Below are 8,451 nucleotides of genomic sequence, written 5' to 3' on the forward strand. Positions count from 1 at the left end.
AAACATCCTTGTTTTTGATGGCGTGTGACATTTTCTAAAGGTTGGGGAAGTGGGTAAGCCTCTTGTTCTTTAGGTGTGTGGTCCAAACACCCAGCTTGGCCTTGAACCCATTCACTGCGCTAATCATGTAGGGCAGGTGTCTGTCCTTTCCCTGCAGCTCGTTGTTGAGTGTGTTAAGTTTTGCAGTTAGGTCTGTCAAAAACCCGATATCCAGTAGCCACGCATCATCGGACAGTTCCTCGTGCTCCTCGTTCCTTTTTGACAAAAAAGTCTCAGGCAGCAAGTCAACAAATCACTGCAACACTTTGCAGTCCGGTGACTCAACCACCGGACTTCAGTGTGGAGAAGCACGTCTCCGTATGCGGCATCGAGCTCATCCAATAACGCCTTGAATAAGCGGTGCTGAAGCACTTTTGCTCTAATCGAGTTTATCAGTTTGACCACCAGTGTCATGACATGGGGAAAAAGTCCAAGACTTTCCCAACCAAGGCCTGTTGATGGATAACACAGTGATAATCTATGAATGCGGGAAATTTGGGGTCATTACGGCACAGCGCTAAGAAACCTGCCCGCACATCTCGCATTGCCGGGGCCCCATCAGTAGTAATGGCAACTAGTTTATTAATGGGGATGCCGTTTTCGTCCATATACTTTTTGAACTCCTGGTAAATATCCTCACCTCTCGTTCTCTCCTTTAAGTGCAAAAGAGTAAGGAAGTCCTCATTTGTTGTAGAATCCTGGAAAGCCATTCTGACGAATACAACAAGCTGGGCTGTGTTCATTACATCCAGGGATTCATCAAACTGTAGAGAAAGCTATTCACAGCGGGACAAGTCTTTTAATACTTGTCAATCCACGTCCTCTGACAGTGATTCGACCCTCCTTGTCACTGTCGCAGGGCCAAGCGGTACATCACGAAGTGCAGTTCTAATGTCGTCTTTGTTTTTGAAAACGTTGAAAACTGTCTCTGCGGTGATGGCCATTGCTTCTTTGATTAAATCTCCATCTGTGAAAGGTTTCTTGTGTTTAGCTAGCAGGTGGCTAATGCAAAGGGATGCTTCAGTAGCAGCCTTATTTTGCGTAACGGGTTTTGTGAAAAGCGATTGCTGGGCCTTCAACCCCGATTTCAGCCCCTCAATTTTTCTTGCACGGATTGCGCTCTTTGGGGGGGTAGCTGTCTTTGAATTTCGAGTGGTTGGTGTTGTGGTGCCGTTCCAGGTTTCCTCTTTTAGAGGAAACCTGGAACAGTGCTTGTGTTTGGTGGCATAACATGCACACACACTTGTCTTTCACCAAAGTAAAAATAAACTCCTCTTCAACTCCCCATTCTGAATGGAAGTTGTACGTTTTCGTCTTCTTTCGTGGAGCCTCTGCCATGCTAGCTATCACCAGAGAGGCGTACCGTAGCAACAGGCCAATATTGACGTTCGCGCCCCACGCCCTACTCTTCTTTAATCTCATTGGTCACTTAAATCAGACACTGTTAAATGCAGCGCTGCTACACTGAAAAAAATAGTAGGCCTCCAGAGAGGGAGAGATGTGCTTGCTATACTTATTATGAAAATGTATCATGCATAATATAGAATATTGTGTATTTATTTTTCTATTATTTTCGGGATCTACATGGAAAGTCTCAAAGATCGACCAGTCGATCGCGATCGACGGGTTGGCGACCAATGCCCTATAGTGTTTATGATATAGTACACTATATAGGGAACGAACAACCGAGAATTCGGACACTACGCTAAACGTCATTTGCATCAGTAAATGCGCCGGGTATTTGTGTGACGCAGACAGATGCGCCCTCATCATGTAAACAAACCGACACTCACGAGGAAAGCTGGAGGTTGTATTGATGTTGAATGTTACATTTCCTTGATTTCAAGTTTTTTTTTATTAATTTTGAATGTTACATTTTCTATGTTGAATCGCAAATACATTTTTTGCATTTCTAAACGAAAGCCGGAGACTCCAATCCTTAAATCTATTAGTTTTCGCGATTATTCAGCTTCTTCTTCAAATGCAGTGTGTATAAGCATTGATAATAGATGCTGCTTTGTTATAAAAGATATATATAAAATCACACAAAATACACAATACGAGCGAAAAATGAGCAAGGAAGGAACTCCTTATAAGGGCATACTTACAATCCATACACTAAAGAGCATTTACAACAAACCACGGCAATACACAATGCTTAACCATATAGATTTGGAATGCAATCATTCTCCCTGCTGCTTTGTCATAAAAAAATTAAAAATACATAAATTCCCACAAAATATATATATAAAAAAGTGAAAAACGTTTTTTTTGGGCAAAGAACTCCTTATAAGGGAGTCCACAATCCAAGAGTATTTACATCAAACCTTGCCAATCCACAATGCTTCTCTCTATAGCTTTAGAGTGCATTCATTCACCCTTCTGCTTTGTTAGATAAAAATAACAAAAAATAATAAATTAACACAAATTGAAAAAAATACAAATAAATACAAATAAATCGTCATGGCAAGGAAGTCCTAAAAGGGCGTACTTACAATCCAATCACTAAAGAGTATTTACATCAAACCTCACCAATTGTTTATCACTGTATAGGTTTAGAGTGCACTCATTCACCCCCCAATTTGTATTGAGGTGGAGGGTGGAGGAGTTGGGAGGGGGGGGAGAAAGCCAGGATCCCAGTCTGGCAATGGCCTGGGGGTGCTGGGAGGACTGAGAGGTTGTCCATGGTGCACAGGGACACAAATGTCATGTAAAACATGTAAAACATACGACAGTTGCCCCATGGTTAATCATAAATAGATCCGTCACTGTTCCTTAGAACAAGATTTTTTCCTAGCTGATTAAGGGAGTTCCTTCTTATCCTCTGGGGGGCAAGGGTCAGGGGGAGGGTCCTAAATATATGGCCTTCTAAGCCCTTTGAAACTGTAGCTGTGATTAAGGGAGGTACAAATAAAGTTGAATTGAATTGAACGTGATTGGCTGATGCTGCTAGCTGTTTTCCTAAGCGTAACCTACCTTATCGTCTCTTTCTAATTCCCCCCTGATTTAAACGATAGCTATATTTTAGCGACACTGTTTTAATTTTTTCTTTCCTATTTTTTGTTTGTCTCAGATCAAAGTCTTGTTTGTGTTTCCACTCTGTATGTTAGTGTGTTGACTGCTTGTCACTTTAATCCACTGAGTATAAATCCACTAGTTTATCCTCCTCCGTAAAGTGCTGCACGTAGCCACTGAGAGCCCTCTCCATCGTTGGAGACCCTGTGGGAGATCCTCTCCGTAGCTTTACAAGCGCATCCAATATTTTTAACCATCCGTCGATGCAACGGAGATGGCGAGGGTTGTGATTGGTCCTCTAGAAACATCATTTCCAGAATCACTTCTCCCGGTTTGACTTTTCACCTCATTTATTTTGCACATTATGGACCAATTAAATACCAAATAAGATTATTTAGAACACTTTTCACATAGTATTCTAAATAACACTATGTGTTATTTAGAACACACAGTGGTCATCATATAAGATCGATCGGGCGGCGAATTGAGTTGTGTATCGGACATCCCGATGGAGAATTTATGACATTCTCAAGGGGTCTCTGCAGTTATGGAGTCGGATTACGGAGTCGGAGTAGTATACTTTGGCCTTTAGTGGCTTTTACTCTGCATCCATATGGAAACCCTGGTTTTAAAGGTTATCATAATCATAATCATATTCATAATAATACAATTGATGTTCCTGTGTATTTTATCATTGGTTGGTTGCTATTTTTTGATTATCATAATTATTAATACTGTTATTGTTATTGTTACTCTAATCTAATGGAGGAAGTATAGAGTATCCATTCCGTACCTGAAATCCCAAAACTGTCTTTTAGTTGTGTGTAAATTGTGCATTTTGTTTGCATGAAACATAAACATATTGTCTGTTCTATTCTGCTCTCATTGCCAGGTCTCTCTTGAAAAGTGATTTCATCTCAATGAGACTTTTACCCTTTTAAATAAAAATAAAGGAATTCAACAAACGTTTCCACAAGTGCTTCTCAAACACTCTGATGCCATCGCCGCCCCCAACATTTTCTCACAACGCGCCTCCAAGAGGAGGAGCAGGAGGAGGAGGCGTGAGAGAGCAGGAGAGAGGAGCAGTGGGAGCTCCTTCAAGAGGAAGAGGAGGAGGAGGAGGAAGAGTGAGAGAGGAGGAGAAGGAGTGAGAGAGGATGAGGAGGAGGAGGAGAAGAAGGAGTGAGAGCTCCTTCAAGAGAAAAAAATCCCCGCACCACAGATCTATCACCTCCTCTCCTCTCCTCTCCTCTCCTCTCTACTTCCCCCCCGCCACCTCCAGAAAGTGAGGTCCCTGCCAGCCTCCATCTTGGGGCCCCACATGTCCCTGATCCGATGCCCATGGCTGTGTGACTCCTCCTGGGGAGGGAGAAGGGAGGAGGAGGAGGAGGGAGGAGGAGGAGGAGGGAGGATGGGTACTTCCTGGCATAGATTGGCGGACGCAGACATCCCTCCCACCCTACCCCCCCATCCCCTTAAGGAGCAGATGCTTGCTTCCTCCCCGACATATGCCCCCCCCCCGGGAGAGAGGAGGAGGTGGAGGAGGAGGAGAGGGAGGGAGGAGAGGAAGGATAAGGCGCTCTTTACTACGATGGAAGTGATGGAGGGAGGATCCGAGGAAGGAGGGAGAGAGGAGGTGGAGGTAGAGGAGGAGGAGGAGGGGGGGGGAGGAGGAGATGAAGGATAAGGCGGTCTTCACTACGATGGAGGTGATGGAGGGAGAGAGGATGAGGAGAAGGAGGAGGAGGAGGGAGAGAAGAAAGGAGGAGTGGGAGAGAAGAAGGAGAAAAAGTGGGAGAGAGGAGGAGGAGAGGGTAGGAGAGAAGAGAAGGAGCGAGGGAGGGAGGCGGAGGAGCCCGAAGAGCTGATGAGCATCATCAGGAGAAAGGGGGAGAAGGAGTGAAAGAGGGAGAGGAGGAGAGGTGAGAGGCAGGGAGGAAGGGAAGGGGTGGTCGAGATGGGTGATGATATCACTAGAGGAGAGGGAGGGGCAAGGGAGATAGAGAAGATGCACACGAGGCTTTAGGGCGAGTGAGGGAGCACGGAGGAGGAGGAGGAGGAGGAGTGATATTCTAAAGGAGCTCTTATGAGGCACCGCACAAAAAGCCAAGGTCACAAGGTCAGGGCTGCACACACCGCCTTTATGTGTGTGTGTGTGTGTGTGTGTGTGTGTGGATATGTTTCTGTGTGGATTTGTGTTTGTGTTTGTGTGTGCATGTGCGTGCGCGTGCGTTTGAGTGCGTGTGTGTGACTGTGTGTGGATAATATCTGTGTGTGCGTGCATGTGTGTTTACGTGCATTTACATGTGTTTGTGAATGTGTACATCTGTGCTTATACGTGCGTGCATGCGTGTGTGTGTGTGTGGATGAAAGGATTACTGGTGCATGATGAGTGAGTGCATGAATGGATTGATGGGTGGATGAATTAATGAGAGAGCTTGTTAAGACATCCTTTGCAATTGACCAAACAACCATACCATAAATGTAAATAGATGCATGTGAATATATGCAAGATATAATATATAATACATTGCAGATGTTGTTTAGAAGAGGAGGAGGAAGAGGAGGAGGAGGGGAGGAGGAGGAGGAGGAGGAGGAGAGGAGGAGAGGGAGTTGAATTCAATTTAATTTTCAAACGAAAGACAGCTCAATGTTCGGTCTTTATCCAATTCTTTCTTTCAGTCGTCTTTTCAACATTTGCTCCGAGTTAGGAAAATGCGGGCAATCCACACACACACACACACACACACACACACACACACACACACACACACACACACACACACACACTTTCAGAGCTGATACGGTTGCAAGGTGAAATCCTTTCATGAAGGCAAACAAACAAGATGATTTGCCGACACACAGACAAATACACACACAAACACACACACACACACACACACAAACACACACTGCAAGTAAACAGCAATTCAAGTCTTCGCTTATACATACAAGAATTTAATTAACATCTATTGATAAGCATCAGCTTCTGTCTTAAGGACATAGTTGTTTGTGACACACACACATACACACACAAACACACACGTGTTTGAACCCACAACGTGTGCATTTGTGTGTCTTCGGGACGCGACTGCGATGCCCTCATTATAGGTTTATGCTCATGGCTCCTCATGCATGAATAGACGGCGCGCACACACACACACACACACAGCAAGACACAATCACAGGCAGACACACACACACGCACACACACACACACACACACACACACAGGCACACACACAGACACACACGCAAACACACACAGGCATTCATGCACAGGGCCAGATAGAAGGAGGGAGGGAGAACGGATTAGATGGGACTTTTAATCATCTTAATTAAGCTTAATTGTTATTTGCTGAATATCTGGCATTTAACAAGTTCACCGCTTAAAAGGAGGCCGGGCTGCTTACTAATTACAAGAAACAACAATAACAATACCTTGAATATGAATGACAAGGACAATGCAAAGTGTATTCGTTAGGATAAGATAATGCATTCGAAGGGGGGGGGGGGGTAGACCTGAGCAATGGAAGACGACGACTTTGAAAGAAGTAATCTTTAATTAGAAATGAGGTGAGCGCTATTCATGTTTTTGGGAAATTGGAATGGATTGTTTAATGTGTTTGGCTTCGACGCTAGATGTGATTCAAGTTCACTTTATTCAGAATGATTTGACTTTATTTTTTTTATCCCTACTTATTTTTTAGTCAGAGTAACATTAACTCCTTTAGAGTACCATTAAAACCTTTAGAGCAACATTAACTCCATTAGAGCAACATTAACTCTGCTGGAGTAACATTAACTCCTTGAGTGTAGCATTAACTCTGCTAGAGTAACATCAACTCTGCTAGAGTAACTTTAACTCCATTAGAGTAACTTTAACTCATTTAGAGTTACATTAACTCTGTTTGAGTAAAATTAACTCTGTTAGAGTAACGTTAACTCCATTACAGTAGAATTTACTCAACTCGAGTAACATAAACTCCATTACGGTAACATTAACTCCTAGAGTAACATGTAATCTGTTGCCGTAACATTCACTTAGTTAGAGTAACATTAACTCTGTTAGAGTAATAACAACTTCTTTAGAGTAACATCAACTCCTACACTACCATTTAATCTGTTGCCATAACATTCACTTAGTTAGAGTAACATTAACTCTGTTAGAGTAACATTAACTCTGATAGAGTAACATTAACTCCAATAGAGTAACATTAACTCTGTTAGAGTAACATTAACTTCTACACTACATAACATTATCATCAGCACTCACGTCACACTAAGCTCGGTTTAACGTTTAACCAACTTTTATTTGTGATTTATATCTACAAATAGTTTGTTTACACTTTACAAACTCACATCACGATTCATTTCAAACTCTCCCCAGCTGTCGCGGACACCCGCCATGCCAGAAGTGTGCCTCACAAACAGAGGTGGGTAGTAACACGCTACATTTACTCCGTTACAAATACTTGAGTAACTTTTGGGATGAATTGTAATTTCAGGAGTAGTTTTATTGCAACATACTTTTACTTGAGTATATATTTGAAGAAAGAATGGTACTTTTACGCCGTTCCATTTGGCTACGTGACGGTTGTTACTTTCTTTTTTTATATCTATTTTTTTTATTAAATGCGAGATCTATTTCTCTCCCTGAGGGACGTCTTCAGCCAACATTTCCATCACGTGACTATTTTAACCAATAAAAACCTGACAAAATGATCTTGCCAATCAAATGCAACCATTTGAGTCACATGACAAGAGTTTTTAATAGACAAAAAAACTCCCTTGTCTAATGGCTCCGGTTCCGCGCTCCGGTTCCGCACTAATGTTGTATCCGTGGCCCTGCCGTGCTATGTTCACAGGAGCAGAATGCGCAGATTTAAGCGACTATCTGGGTGAGTCGAGAAAATGGAAGAAAACCGCTGATTCTGAAACTGTAAGAGACAATCACAACTTCTCCCACAGTAACAATCAAACAAACTCACAAATACTCACAATAACACAGACACAAACTCACACACACTCTCAGTCATACAGACACAAACTATCACACACTCACATTCAGACAAGCTCTCAATCACACAAACTCACACACTAACAATCACACACTCACAATCACATTGACACAAACTCACACACACTCACAATCACAGAGACACTGTTCTTCTTACTCACTTTGCGTGCCCTGAGTCTGGGTGTGTGAGAGTCTGAGTGGTCTCTTTTTTCAGCCTCTGTAGATTCATACGTTAAGTGAGTTTGCCAGCAGGTTTTGATCATTTTATTTAAAGGTTGATGTATTTAATTTCGCAAAGAATTAATTTATTGTTTTAGTTCAAGGGTTATTAGTTTTAATTTTAAAGACCTTATTAATTGTTTGATTTAAAAGAATGT

The sequence above is a fragment of the Pollachius pollachius genome, assembly GCF_949987615.1.
Source record: "Pollachius pollachius genome assembly, chromosome: 6".
In the NCBI taxonomy this organism is placed as follows: Eukaryota; Metazoa; Chordata; class Actinopteri; order Gadiformes; family Gadidae; genus Pollachius; species Pollachius pollachius.